The sequence below is a fragment of the Glycine max genome, chromosome 17, assembly GCF_000004515.6.
Source record: "Glycine max cultivar Williams 82 chromosome 17, Glycine_max_v4.0, whole genome shotgun sequence".
Lineage (NCBI taxonomy): Eukaryota > Viridiplantae > Streptophyta > Magnoliopsida > Fabales > Fabaceae > Glycine > Glycine max.
Window position 1 is genome coordinate 40,502,607 of NC_038253.2, and position 15,035 is coordinate 40,517,641.

Below are 15,035 nucleotides of genomic sequence, written 5' to 3' on the forward strand. Positions count from 1 at the left end.
TTTTAGTTCCTTAGTCAATGTCCTTGGGATACTAATTAGTATTTGCTTAAAAATAATACATGTATCCCTCATATCCATTTGAGTAACAACTTTAATCTTATTCTTCCTATATACTCATAGTTGTATATGTTATCCACGTTTTATTTATGTATGGAGTTAATAATCCAAACCCATTGTCAAATTATTTATATATATATGCATATTTTTTTGTTATTATGTTGTTATAATGAAATATTCACTGACTTGATCGATAAGGAATCTAGTTGATATTTTTTCTTAAAAAAAAAACATGAAAACAAAAGGGAAATGAGAATGTCAATTAGTGGAGTTGCCGGAAACAGAGCAGAATACCTACTCCCATCGGAGAAAAATGGCGTTCCCCAAAACGATGACATTTTCAGAGTCATCCAAGATCTTTGTGAACTCAACACCTTCTCACGATTCTCACATGCCTCAACGCAGCTCCCCAAGAACTCCGAGTATGGAAACGAACTCTCCGAAACGTTCATCAGGTTCGCCTTCACCTTCTCCATTTGCGACGCCCTCAGAATCTTCCTTGCGTCGCTCACAGACATTCCACTTCCAAACACCGTATCGCCGATGATAGGTGCTGGAGCTAATAGTCTCTGACGCCAGTTATGTCGTTGATGCCTTTGAGTTTCTCCCGGAGCTTCTCTTCAATGGGGAGAGACAGGAAATCTGGGAACCATGCCGGACTGGAGTGGTACACCGCTCGTCGGAGGAGGAAAAACCGCCAGAGAAATTCTCCGTCGGTGGAACTCACTCCCAGCGCACTCAAAGGCGTGATGGCTTGTTGTTGCATAGGTGGAGACGACATGACGCTGCGTTCAAAGGGTGTCGTCCTTTTGACACCGTCGAAGAAACGTTTCGATAACATTTTTTGAAGCACCATCTATGCATTTTGAGTGTCGTTTTATTTTTTTTCTCTCTCTGTATTTGAGAGAGATTTAGAAAAATGTGTGTAGTGTGTCCAATAGATCAGGATTGAGGACACTCTTGAGATATGGTGGAAGAAGTTTTTGCGGAGTGTATATATCATGTTTATCAAACTTTCTAATTAACTCACTAATTCAAACGAGTGCACTTGTCCTCTACGAGTTAACTCTTGAATAAACTCATGTTTTAATAGACTCTGAACAAACTCTATAAAATCTAAATAAACTCGGTAAATCTTCGAGTTTATTACCGAATCAACGAGTTAGCACGTTAAAAAAATTAGATCAAAATGTAAGTAATTTTTTATTGTTTTCTCTTTGTATAGCATTCAACGCACTTTCATTTAATATGTTATTTTTGAATACAAAATTTTTGTGTTTTTTTTTAAATATCTCATCTTATATTGTTATTCATATTTTGAATTAAATGAAATGATTTTATCTTCCTTAAAAAAAGAAAGACTGAGCAGTATGTTGATTAGATTATATTTTGTATACATTTTTAAAATCAGAGAATGATGATTTGAATATTAGAGCGAGAATAAAAATATGAGCACACTACTTGAATGAAAAGAAATAGATTTTCTTTCATATGCTAAGAATCAATATAAAAACACTTCGCATGTTAGTTGTAAAAAAGAAATCTCACAAATCTTGTCAATATTCTGCGTCACTTAAATATATAATTGATCTAGAAAATATTTTATAGATAAGTTCTTTATATAATAGATTCAAAAAAAATTCCCAAGAATTTCATAAATTACTATAACGATTACATTCTAGATCAGTTGACAAATCATTGATAAAAAAATATTCTATGCATCTATCTATTCTTGTTACAATTGACATAAAAAATATTTTTTAAATCGATTCTAAGATAATAAACATAGAATATCTATTCCAATAGTATAAAATGTTACTATCACACATTTTATGTAAGTTTTCCACAAATTATTATAAAACACTAAAAAAATCTTTAAGAACTATAAACAACAATTCAAAACTACTCCCCCTCTTGCAAACACATTATAATCATAATAATTATAAATAATCAATAAAAAATAATTATAAATAATACAAATCTTCATATAGACAACATAGAAAGTGTACTTGGATCGGATATTATTTATATACTTCAGTTAGGTCAAGCTTGATGAGAATCTCCATACTTGCATTGGCAGCCCAATCTGAAGCAACTGTAACTCTGTTATTACTTATTTATTACATTATTTAGCTGAATAGTACTTTGTAAATTTTTATTCATAACCTTTTTTAAATTTCGTTCATTCTATAATTTTTTTATTAAAATTATAAATTTAACTATCATTCAAATAATAATATTAAAAAAAATTAAATCACTCAATTATATATTAAAAAATAAACTTATTATCACGTACTCTAATATGAAAATTAACCAATCGATAGAAAGAAAATAAAGTGAAGATGATAGAAATAGGAGAGAAGTAAAAAATTAATGTGTTTGACTATAAAAAAATGAAGCTGAAGGGAGATGAGGAGAAAAAATTTAATGGTGTGGGTTGTTCCACAGTCTATTTTTATTCAATTTTTATCCTTTTCTTATTTATTTATTTGTTTTTATACTCCTAAATCAAATATTTTTGTTTTTACTATATTTTTCAATTATTTTGATTCACCTTATTTTATTTCTCAATTTATTTATTTTTCTCCGCAAACATACCTGGTGAGTGGCCAGGAAAAGCGTATATATGACTATATATATACACTACTTCTACCACCAAAAAAGTACCAAGATTCAGCAATATATTGATTGATAGCAACAAGATGAATGGTACTTTTAGATTATATATGTCTGTACGTACAGAATGCTGTTAATTTGTTTAACATAATACTAGTGGATTTGCGGAAAGAACATTTTTTTTGCTTCTCCTACCAGCAGAAAATGTTATGAAAATTATTTGTTTTATTATTTTATAAGAATAAATAGTAAAATAATCAATCTGGAAAGAAAATCTGAAGAATTAATTGGCTTTTAAAATTAATATTTCAATAACTGACTAAAAAAGTATTTTATTTAAATAATAAAAAATAAAACCACCTTTTTAGATATAAAATTACTAAAAACATATTCGATACCTTGAATTAGCTTTATAAAGGACAAAAAAAAAACAAGTGAGGTTAATTTTGTAATCTAACTCTTGCATTGAAAGGAATAATATGAAGAAACCACAAAATCCAATTGCAATAATACAGAACAGTACTGATTAACAATAACAAATTTATTCCAGTAAAAAAAAATAACAAATTTACATGTACAATATAAAAAAATGCTGAACAAAAAAAATGTAGAATAAAAAAAATAACAAATACTTTAGTTGATTTTTCATTTTTCAAGAAAAAAAATTCCAAGTAACATTATATTAAGTATTTTTTATCGACCCATTGTGAATAGTTTTTTTTTTGGCCAATTTTTGACTCATTCTGATCTATCTTACTTTTTTTTCAAAACAATTTTTCAGTTTTGTTAATCAAGTTTTTTAACCACATACATAGATTAAATAGGACATAAGTTAGGTAACAAATTTAAATAAACTATTCATAAATTCTCTGAAATAGGACATAAGTTAGGTAATAAATTTGTATTATTCACTGAACGGTTGTTATGGCCTTATGGGGTAGCAAATTGTATTATCCTACACATAAAAAAAGCCAATTGTATTATCCTCAATAAAACATTGGTCCTAAAGTAAAGGTATATAATTTGTTATTTTCTCATTAATATATAATAAATTTGTATTAAGAATGTAAAATAATTTTATCTTAACATATAATCATATATTATTAATATATGATGATACCTTTATTAAATTTTTTAATAATTAATTAATTATTATATCAATAATAATTTGTGATTTAAATGAGATTATAAAATTATTTTACGCTATTAGTATATAATTATTAAACTCTTAATATATTATATACTATGTATAGCAAACAATTTTAGTGGTCCAAATATTATAAGAAAACTAAATCATATTTAATATTCTAATACTCTTTGCGAACTTGAAACCACACAACAATTTAGCATATGTGAATTGACATATATGTAATCAAATTGCACGAGCAAAAACCTAAAAGGGTTGATACAATGATCCAAGAGATAATAAAAATTACACGAGCAAAACAAGTATTACGTAATGAGTGTGTAAGCAAGATTATTAAACTTGAGAGTCTATAAAAATTTATGGAAACTTTATAAACTCGTAATTTTATATAAAAATAATAATAAAATAACTATAAATAACATATCAATTAAATATTTCAATAATATAATAAAATAAAATTATAAATCATAAATTTCACAATATTAAAATAATCAAGTCTAATAATGTACACTACTAGATAATAACTTGAGGAGGTGATTATAATGGTAGAATATTCTGATCAAGGATTTAACAAATGTTGTTGGCGAACAAATGTATCTTAAATCATAAACGCATAAAAAATATATAACCCAAAATGACATATGCTTTGATTTAATTTTTTTAACTTGTTGACTAAATCCTAAATTCGAGAGTCTACCCACTCTACACAAAGTTTAATAAAAAGAGAGTTTATAAACAAGTCAACTCGTAGGGAATGAGTGAAATCGTAAACCGGTAAAAGTTAACTCGAGAGTTTGATAATTACTTACGTATGTGTCGAGAAATTATTAGATAGTTCTGGACCACCATGTCATTTATGATTTTGACCAATAATCATGTGACACTAAATAACTTAATATTTTAAATTGATTAGATCCCTTAAATTAAGGGATAACACAATTCGTTTTTATTAGATAATTATTGAGTATATTTTTAATTTAATAAATATATTTTTAATTGTTCAAGTGTCACACGATTATTGATTAAGATCATAAATGATATATAGTCCTAAATTTCTCATGTGTGTTCGACTCCAAGAATTGTAGGGAAGGATTGAAGTCTAACTTTGTTGTCTTAATTGGGTGCCAAGATCAAGTAGCTTCAAGAATAAAGAGATAGAGGGCATTGGCATTAGATTCGTACGAATTTGAATCCACGTACAAGTTACCCACATATTATGAGGGAATCTTTCCGGCCAGATTGAGAGGATTTTCATCTAATTATTCCCTCAACTCATGCATTCACAAAGGTATTGGGCGTTTGATTCTGATGCTATATATCCTGAATCTAACGTTACTCTACGCTAAGCAATGAGCGCATTAAAACCGAATTAATTTGCTTTCTAGGATGCGAACTAGATATGGATATCAGCACTTGCTTGACAAGGTGGTGAAAATAATGCTAACGAGATAATTAGTTTATGACTCCACTTATCTTCATTAGTAAGATTAAGTGGTCTTACCATATGCGTATAAGTGTTGCTATAAATCATTTAAGCTGACTTTATCATTTATTTTAAAAATTAAAAAAAATATTTTGTATCTATTTTTTGGACTCGATCTATTTCTTTGCAAAAAAAAAAACTATTAAAATGAATATAAAATTTATGAATAAAATTATGATATACAAAAAAGAGACATTTGTATAAAAAAATGTTAAAATATATTCTTTAACATACTTGAACACACTCATTCTTATTCTTATTGACTGAAATTTATTGACTCTAAAAATAGACATTTAACAAATTATCTATGTTGTTCTATTCGATCAATAAAGGAAAAGTGTAGAAAAAAATGTTCTATTCGATTTTGACAAATTAATGTTTCAAAATTGATAAGTGATCAAAACAGTAATTTAGCAGTAGCTGTGATTCTTCAAGTATGTGTTGTTGAGAGTTAGGAAAAGGAAACGCAATAAACCCTAGCTAATGTTTATGTTAGGAATCAGAGGTTATTAGGGAAATAGATTAAGAGCTGTAGAGCTATAGAGAAATGAATTTTCAGATAGTATCATATTTGATTAAAAGATGAAAAATAAATGCAATATTTTGGATTAGGGTCAACTCTATATCTAATAAATTAACAATACAGTCATTAATGTCTCTAATAGTCATTATTATGGATTAGGGTCAACTCTATATCTAATAAAGAATCCATGTATGACTTTCTAATTTATTTTTAGTGTGTCCTAATTTACCACATAATATTTAAAGACTTCAACAAATATTTGTTCCAGTCACACGGTAGAATTATTAAGAACTTAAAATGTGTCTCAAAGTTATATACTTTTACTAATATTTATATTTGTTTCAACTAAGAATTTAATTAAATTGTATTTAATTTGGAAATAATAAATACAAAAAATAAAAATAGTCAAATATATTTAGTTTTTTATCACAAAAAAATATTTCAAAGTAGAAATTTTATTTCAATATTTTTTTTATCACAATAACTAAAATATTATGAGAAATACTTATTGTTATACTACTATAATTTTTAAAAATCATTAATCTCACGTCCCAAACAGGGGCGGAGTAAAAAGTTCAGTTCAAGGGAAGCCAAGAAAAAAAAAATATCATTTCATCAACACTTATAATTTTCTTTCATCTCTTTTTATTTTCTATCATATCATGTTATTTATTATACCTACACATTTTTTCTTCTCTGTATTTCTCTCCTTAAGTTTCAACTAACACAATAATTTTTAGATATTATTTTTCCGATAATTTTTCATAAATTTTTAACAATATGCTGTAATTTTTTAACAGCCAACTACTCCTTTTCTGCTAAGATTTAGTCTGTTATGCCCGTTCATCATTTAATTTGGCTTGGTCTATTATGCTTTTTGATGACTTAGTTTTGCTTACCCAAAAAAACTAATATCATGTTACAGAGACTTACATATTATAAGCCCACATATATGATAAGACCAAAAGTATATATTTTTTGCTTAACGAGCATTGTACAGTTTTTAATTCAGTGTCTTAAATGAGACTTCCAAGTGTAGTCTCTAATTAACTTTTTATGTATATTGTGTGTTTCCAATTGGTGGACAATTCTCTATTTCAAACACAGCATTAACACTTATATTTGGGTATATCGTGTAACGTAATTCTTAATGTGAGATATTCATAACGTGGAAAGGAAAGACTTCATAGCAAGGCCTCTCCTGAAAAATCAGCTAACCAAAAGAAAGGCATGCCACCAGGAGTGTAGATTCATTCATTGTGTTGCTGCTCCATTTTTTATACGATAAGTTTGTGTTGTTATTTGTTACAACCCAAAATTTTAAACCAAGTAAGTTTTATATCATGTCGATGGAAACAATGTATAACTAAAAAATATAATAAATTTAGTTTTTAAATATGTAAAAAATATAATAAATTAGTTATGATAATTTAATAATAAATTAATTTTTAAATTTTACCACTTAATATCAAATTAATCATAAAAAAATATAATATATTTTTAAATTGGTCATTGAATATCATACTTAATGATAAGATTATCTCATAAATTCAACAATAAAATTAATTTGTTTACATTTTTTACACATTCATATACTAAATACGTATTTTTCATTTTTAGGGACTAATTTTTTTACCGTATTATACATATTCATATTTTTATTTATTTTCTCGTCTCTGCCTTTCAATTACGTGTAAACCCCCTTATGAAGCTTTTAGTAAAATAATTAAAGTAATGCATAAACTATGTCTATATACCATAACCCATCACTAGTACAAGAGGGGAGAAGATGGTCACGGTTACTACCAATAAAAAGTACCCCATATAGAATTTGGAAGAAATGAATCATTGAGCCAATTTGCCATTAATATGAAAACACGTGTTTCGACGAGATTATTTTCGAAAAAATAATCGTTTAAATTTCATATTTTATAAAAGAAATAAACAATTAATTTTTAAAATAAACTAAGTGAGACATGTATCGAGACCTGCAAGCTCTATAATAAACAAAACTTGATTTTTTATTTATTAATAATAATCACAATAATTCGGTTTGAAGTTTATTTATAATTTTAGAGTACGTTTGGATAGAAAATTTTAATTTATGAGAATAATTTATTAGAAAATTTAAATTTTTGTAATTTAAAATTTATTATTTGAATTTTTTATGAATAATTTAAATTTTTGAAATTTTAAAACAGAATTTTAAACAACTAAACATGTGAAATTTTCTTCTAAAATGTGAGAAATTGAAATTCTCTTTCTTGATATAAGAATCTTTTAAAACATTGGTGTATTTTTTTTTATAATCTTCATCCTCTCTCTCACTTGAAAGTTCCTGAAATCTCATTCTCAGAATTCTTCACTCATGCCCCATCCGATGATCCTCTTTTTTAAGAGACATTATCTAAGTTGGTGGAACATCGATCAGGTGTGGGCCTAGGGGGATACATATAACTGCACCTGCCGGTCAGGGGAATAACCGTCATTACCCATCACGCGCGGCGGAGGTGTGGTGTAGGCCACTTCGTCCCAGTTTTCTGTGACTTCTCATGACACATCAATATTCTTCTTTTTTAAGTACACTGATCATATTTTTTCTTCTCTTTGCATTCATTTTCTTTCATCCTCGCAATTTTAATTTTTTTTATTCAAATACAAAATTTTGAAAATAAAAGAATTTTAATTTAAGTATTTAAAATTTTTAAAATTTAAAAATTTTCAAAATTTTAAATTCCCTTATCCAAACATATTCTCAAGGTTATCGAGTTATCTCAAAAGTGTATTTTGTAAGAATTAAACTTTAATTTTTTTTAACCACCAAAATTAAAACATAAAGAAAACGCATTGTGGAATCTATAATGAATCTTTGACCGAGGAAGCTGACGTTTTATGTTATGGGGTTAATTGACACGATAAACTCAATCTGATTAATGGCAGAGTGGTTTGCCTCCCTCAAAAAAGAGCATTGGGTCATGAACTGATTATGCAATAATGGTGAAGAATTTCGAGTGGTAACAACAAACAAGTGGAAGGATCATGGATGTTGTCATTTTACATACGGTGCAATTAACGTGTGGAAAAACAAGTGTCCAAAAGGATTACGACATAGGAGACGTGTAATAACCACAATTTTCTTGTAGGATTTCTCATTTTCCAAATTCCATGGAGTGTTTTGTACCTTTAATGTCGTGCGTTTGAATTCACGGAAAGATAATGATACGTAAGAGTAAAATTCATGTTTAACGTGCTTCAATGGATTATGTTAATGTGTTTGAGGTAAATTAAACTAATATTTTCTGAAATAGATTGAGTTAATGTCCTGGTATAGGTTGAGATGGATATGTAAGAATAAAATTCATGTTTAATGCGCCTTGAAAAAATGAGATTGGTCATTGATTTATCTTACATGGATTAAGTTAATGTGTTTGAGGTAGATTAAACTAACATATTGATCGAAAAATAAACTGAGTTAATGTCCTGGTTGAGATTAATTATGTTGATGTTCTAGCTAAAATATAAGATCTCTCTCGCTGGAAGTGAACTCTCAAGTAAGGTTGAAATACTATGGAAAATCAATCAACATACTATTGTATAAGATATTCTCTTGTTTAAGTCAATAATTATTCTAATAGTGATAGTATGTAAAAAAGACATGTATCTGGTATGATCGATGTTATATTTATAGGAACACGGAATGACCTATATTATTTGATTATTTAAGGGCTTTCAAGGACAATATTTTTTCTTACAGAGGATCAAAATTTCATCACCAAAAGTTCTGATCAACTTCAGTGAATTATAAGATTAGTTTAGTGAAAAAAAAAAGAAATCATGAATTCAAATTATTCTATTAATAAAAACTAACAAACTACTAATTAATATTTGATGATTATTTCATGATTGAAAAATGTTTTCCTATTCCAGAGCTGCAACAAGACAATTTTACTTTCATTTTAGGTGTTATTCTTTATTCATGATTTCATTATAGAAATCATACTCATGGATATTGATTCAGCATTTGAGTTTAGGTGTCCTATTATACGAATTAGTCTTAAGTTCAGTATCGAACATATCTAAAATAAGCACGTGCCTAAGATTCATACAAGAAGAACCTCTAAGTTTCATATATTTAATTAATATACGTATTGTTTTCACTCGATTAAATGATATTTTATTTTTAATGACTATTTTTTTTTATTATGAAGAAAAAAAAAAGAACGGTATATACTACTTCAAAAAAGTAAAATGTAGATGACATAAAGCCTGCTAGGTTCCCTTTGGACCGAGTCGAACCGGCCCAATTAAAGCCCAATAGGGTGCGTGGAGTCGTGAGTCACAGTCACAGAAGCTTCGATGATTCAAACGCCGTTTTCATGGACCCCGTCCACGTTCTCAATCGTTCCTACCTCCGCGTCACCGTTTCTCCTTCTAGCTACTATTCCCGTTTTTTCAAATCCTCCTCAACAACCCCCAACTCCGTCACCACCGTTACTTCCCCTCTCACGACACAGAAACGGAAAGAGCCTCGAGCTTTGGTTGACACGTGTGGGTTGTGTAGGAAGCGAGGCCTCTGTTGTTGGCGGCACACGAGTGTTTGCAGAAATCAACTGAACTGTTGAATGCTTTGAAAGCTTTGAAGAGTGGATCGCGTTGCTCGAAGAGGGAGTGTGAGGGTGGTCAACACTCTTTCGTTGACCTGGTACAGGTGGCGCCTCAACTTGAGGTAACGCTAAATTTACGTGTCGGTGACGCTGACTCTGACCCTCACCTGCCCCCAAACGATTTGGAAGGTGAGTGAGTATTTTTGTTCTTTCATTCTTCCTTGGTTATTGATGTTCACGTGTTTTAGTGTTTTACATTAGTAAGGCTTTGTTTGGGTTGCTATCACCATGAGTGAAATGGAGTTTTGTTCAATGGAATAACATAAAATTACCTCACTATTACTTTGAAAATTTTATAATGAATTGGAGGGAAGTTTCTATTTAACTGTTTGAGAAGTGAATGCAATAGTATTGGATGGAATGGGACAGGTTCTGTAACTAATATACACCCATTGATTCTATTTACCTCCATTCCATGTCTTTCTATGAATCCAAATATAGCATAAGAGTTAATCTAACTTCAGGGTTTTTTTTTTAATGTCAGAGGTCATATTTGGATAAACTTCTTTGTAAATACTCATAGTAGAATAATTGAATTAAGCTTTTCCCATAATTTAGTTGAGTGCACTTCAGCTGTTGGAGAAGTTAGACGAGAGTACTCATATAAAAGTTAAGTGCTTAAGTTGATTTTGGCTTATGGGAGAAACTTAAGGGTCTGTTTGGGTAAGCTTCTTTAGAAACACTTCTAAGATAAAAAAAAATGAGATTAGCTTCTCCATAAGTCAAAATGAGCTCTCCATTAGCTAATTTCTAGAAGTTCTCTCTATATAGTTTCTCTAAAAGATGAGTGAACATCTACAAATTAGATAATTCATTTTACCTTCTTATTTCTTTCTCCTATATATGCTTATGCAAAAGTTTATCGAAACATAGATATAGTCAAGATACCTGTTTTTTGTGGTGGCTAACTATTATATTGAGTTTCTTCTGTCATTGGCATAATGTTGGAGTCTTTTTTTAGTTAAATTTTGTGGAGGTGGCTGGTGAACAAAAACTTACTGCATGAATTTAATTCTTTGATTTCTCAGATTCGCCTAGTGTGCAATGCTGCGGTGCTCCCTGCATTCAATAATTTGGTTGCTAATGACACCAAGGATGACGCGGTGGCTGAAATTTTGAACAATCGTTATATAATGCCCCAGGAGAGTTGCTTTTACATGGTATGTTTAAACCTCCATAATAACATTTGGTGCGTTTAATTTTCGAATTTTGTTTCTGTTGTAGTCTCTTCTTTTGCTCATCTTATTTGTTGAGGATTTGTTTTTTTCCCTTAGGTTTTTAATTCTTAAACTTTTATTCCTAATCCAATGGAGTGTTTCTTACATGTTATGATACTTATTTGTTTTCATATGTGGAAGTCTGATCTGGGACAGATTCGCAATCTAATTCCTGGTAATGGTTGCACATAAAACTCAATTTTATTTCTTGTTATATATCTTGGTACTTCTTAACAACTGTCTTGTTATTCATTGATAACAAAATGTAAGCATTTTTGTGCCATATTCACCTTCATGAAAAGAACAGGAATGCAGTTTACTTGTTGATATTTCTGGCAATGTGCCATTCTTTCTCATAACTTTAAATAATTCTTCTCAAATGTTGCATGACATGTTAATGGAGTTATCTTGACCTTCCCTCAAATTATGCTAGATGGAAGGTGTTGCATTCTGCCTGTATGATCTTATGAATGGCAACCCAGTTGTTGAAATTCTTTGTGGCATTTCTTAGAGTACTATTTGTGTTTAGGTGGTCAGGTAATGAGGGTGTTGTTTTTCATATTTAATTGGGATTTTGTTTGATTAATTTATGCAGCTCTTACTGATTCTGGTTTCAACCTCATAGTGGTGGATCCACCTCAGGAAAATTCCAGTGCCCACCGGAAATCAAGGTATATTAAAAGTCACACTATGTTTTGCTTACGTAATCTATATATTATATCAAATCTGTCCAAGTACTACAACTTGCAGCTATTTGTGCAATTGTTTCCTGCTTAATGTTCAGTGGCTTTATTGTAATTTTGTCGAGAGTCGTGGATATCTAATTTGAATTAGAGAGTGATTGTTGCATTTCTTTTGTACAAAGCACTGACACCCTATTCTGGTATTTACAAATTTCCTGTACTATATATTGTCTGATTAAAGTAGAGATTTCCATGTGAGGTAATACGTCCTTGCATTGCCTTTAAGGATATGCGGTGCTTCTCTTTGAACTTTAATGTTCAGATACATTTCTCTCCAATTAATCTATGAGGAGGTTGAAACTTGTTATTTATTCTGTCTAGGTTTTTCACCCTGGGGGGTTTGGCCTTGTTAGTTGCAAGAAAATGAATTCGACTTTATTTTCTAATTAATTATCAATTATTGAATAAGATATATATAGATAATATTATATAATATAAACAGAAATAGCTTAGTGACTCATTGATGAACGCGAGCTGTTACTCAGTTTAAATTGGCTAAGAAATGTAGCTTTTTTGAGGGAAGTCTTGATCATAATGTCATCAATGTAGGTACGCAACCTTGCCCAACTGGTTTTTTTATCCCTTCCTATTAAGCAACTCACTCACACCGAAGGAGCGCTTGTAGCCTTATGGGTGACCAACAGAGAGAAGCTACGTTGTTTTGTTGAGAGAGCTTTTTGCTGCCTGGGGAGTTAGCTATGCTGCTACTTTTTATTGGTTAAAAGTGATCTCTCACAAGGTACATCAGTTTTAGCTATGCTGCTACTTTTTGCTGTGTGGCAAACAAGTGTGTGATGTCATTCCAATCTCTTTTATTTGTTGTCGATTGCAGGTGAAAAAAAATGGATCCTGGATTTGTGATTTAGATCTCTTCCATCATAGGCCATATGAATGCCTTATCTTGGGATATAGTCCTAGGAAGGTCAGATTTTGCAATGTTTAATTAATAGGCCTTCTAACTATCAGATCCCCCTTTCTTTTTTAAAGTTCTCACTTGTGTTCTTTTGTAGTTTTCTAGGTGAATAATACTGACAACCAATCAAAATTTAAACCTGTGAATAATGATCATGTGATTATGAGCATTCCTGGGGATTACTCAAGGAAACCTCCAATTGCAGGTATCCTTGTTTGTTTAATGTGGTGTATTCAATTTACAAATAAGAAGGAAATTCTATATAATCACTTACAAAGAGATGAAAATAAGAAGGAAAAATAATTTGACTTTCTCGCACAAGTTAAAATCAACTTTTTTGCCTAAACTTCTATGCAAGCTCTTTTCATTTAACTTTTCCATAAGGTACATTAGTTTATTTTAGCTTATGAAAAAAATTCATTATATTTTACCTTCTTGTTTTCTCTTCTTATAAGTAAGTGTTTATGGAGAAGTTTATTCAAATAGGGCCTAAATAAGTTGTACTGAAGGTTAGTACATTATTTGAATGAGATTCCTTTTCTTGCTGCTACTGTGGTCAGATTTATTACTGGAGTACGTTCCTGGGTTCAAACCTTCTCGATGTATAGAGCTATTTGCTAGAGAAATTATGGCTGGATGGGTTGCTTGGGGGAATGAACCCCTCTACTTTCAAGATTCTAAATATTTTGTCAAAAAGATAGACCAATGATTCTTGAGAAAAGAGATTCCGTCCTTGGTGATATAATCTATTGTCATGTTTGAATTTTCAGCGTCTATATTTTTTTTCCTTTGCATTAGTAATGTTGATCTCTTCTGGCTGCCTACACCTTTTTTTCCCACTTCTTTTCTATGGTTAAGGGAAGAAGCATAGATATACTGAAGCTCTGCTTCTGCTGTGAGAGAGAGTGGCTTAAAACATTGGCAGGGGATGGTTTCTTATTTCTGGGCCGTGAATAGTTTTAATTTAAGTATCTTTGCGCTATCAACTAATTAAAAATCACTTTTTATTTTATCAGAATTAAAAATCACTTTAAATATGACTTTTAAAAGTAACAAGTTCATCATATATTAATAATACACAATAATAATTTATGATTAGATATTTGGATCAGTGTATTTCTAATTAAATTTTTGGTCAAATATTTGTTTGTAAGATTAAAACTAGTGTTTTCCCATAGGAAACAACTAGACTGGTGTTTAGGAGTAGGACACAAATGAGATAGAAGACAATTCTGTAAATTCATTAAATGGCTGTATGTTGTAGCAAATTTTCAACATTTTTTTTGGTGTTGTAGCATATTCAAACAGATAATTTACTATTAGATGGTATGCGAAATTATCATGTCATGATGTGTTACAAGTTCTCATCACCCATGTGTCTTTAGTTGGTTCCAGCCTAACTTGAAAATCTTTTTGTATTCCCATACCTAATTTAAGTTTTTTATGACTTTGAAAATAAAATCCACCGAAAGCGATTTCCATGCTGAATCATTCAAATAAATTCTTATAAAAATAAATTTGTTCTTTAAGTAGGTTGTTTTTTCTTTTCTTTTAATGAAGTATATTGTGATCTTAAGTCTTTTTTTTTCAGGGTAATTATGCAGTTTTATGCAAGTAAAATTTATTTATATGTTTCATTTGCAGTTAGCTAGTTGGAATAACTTTAATTATT

General features: G+C 29.7%; 1 pseudogene; it reads left to right on the forward strand.

The window, feature by feature from the left end:
- The first annotated feature begins 638 nt into the window (after positions 1-638).
- LOC100809962 (methyltransferase-like protein 2) lies at positions 639-14,126 on the forward strand (annotated as a pseudogene).
- Positions 14,127-15,035: the final 909 nt, after the last annotated feature.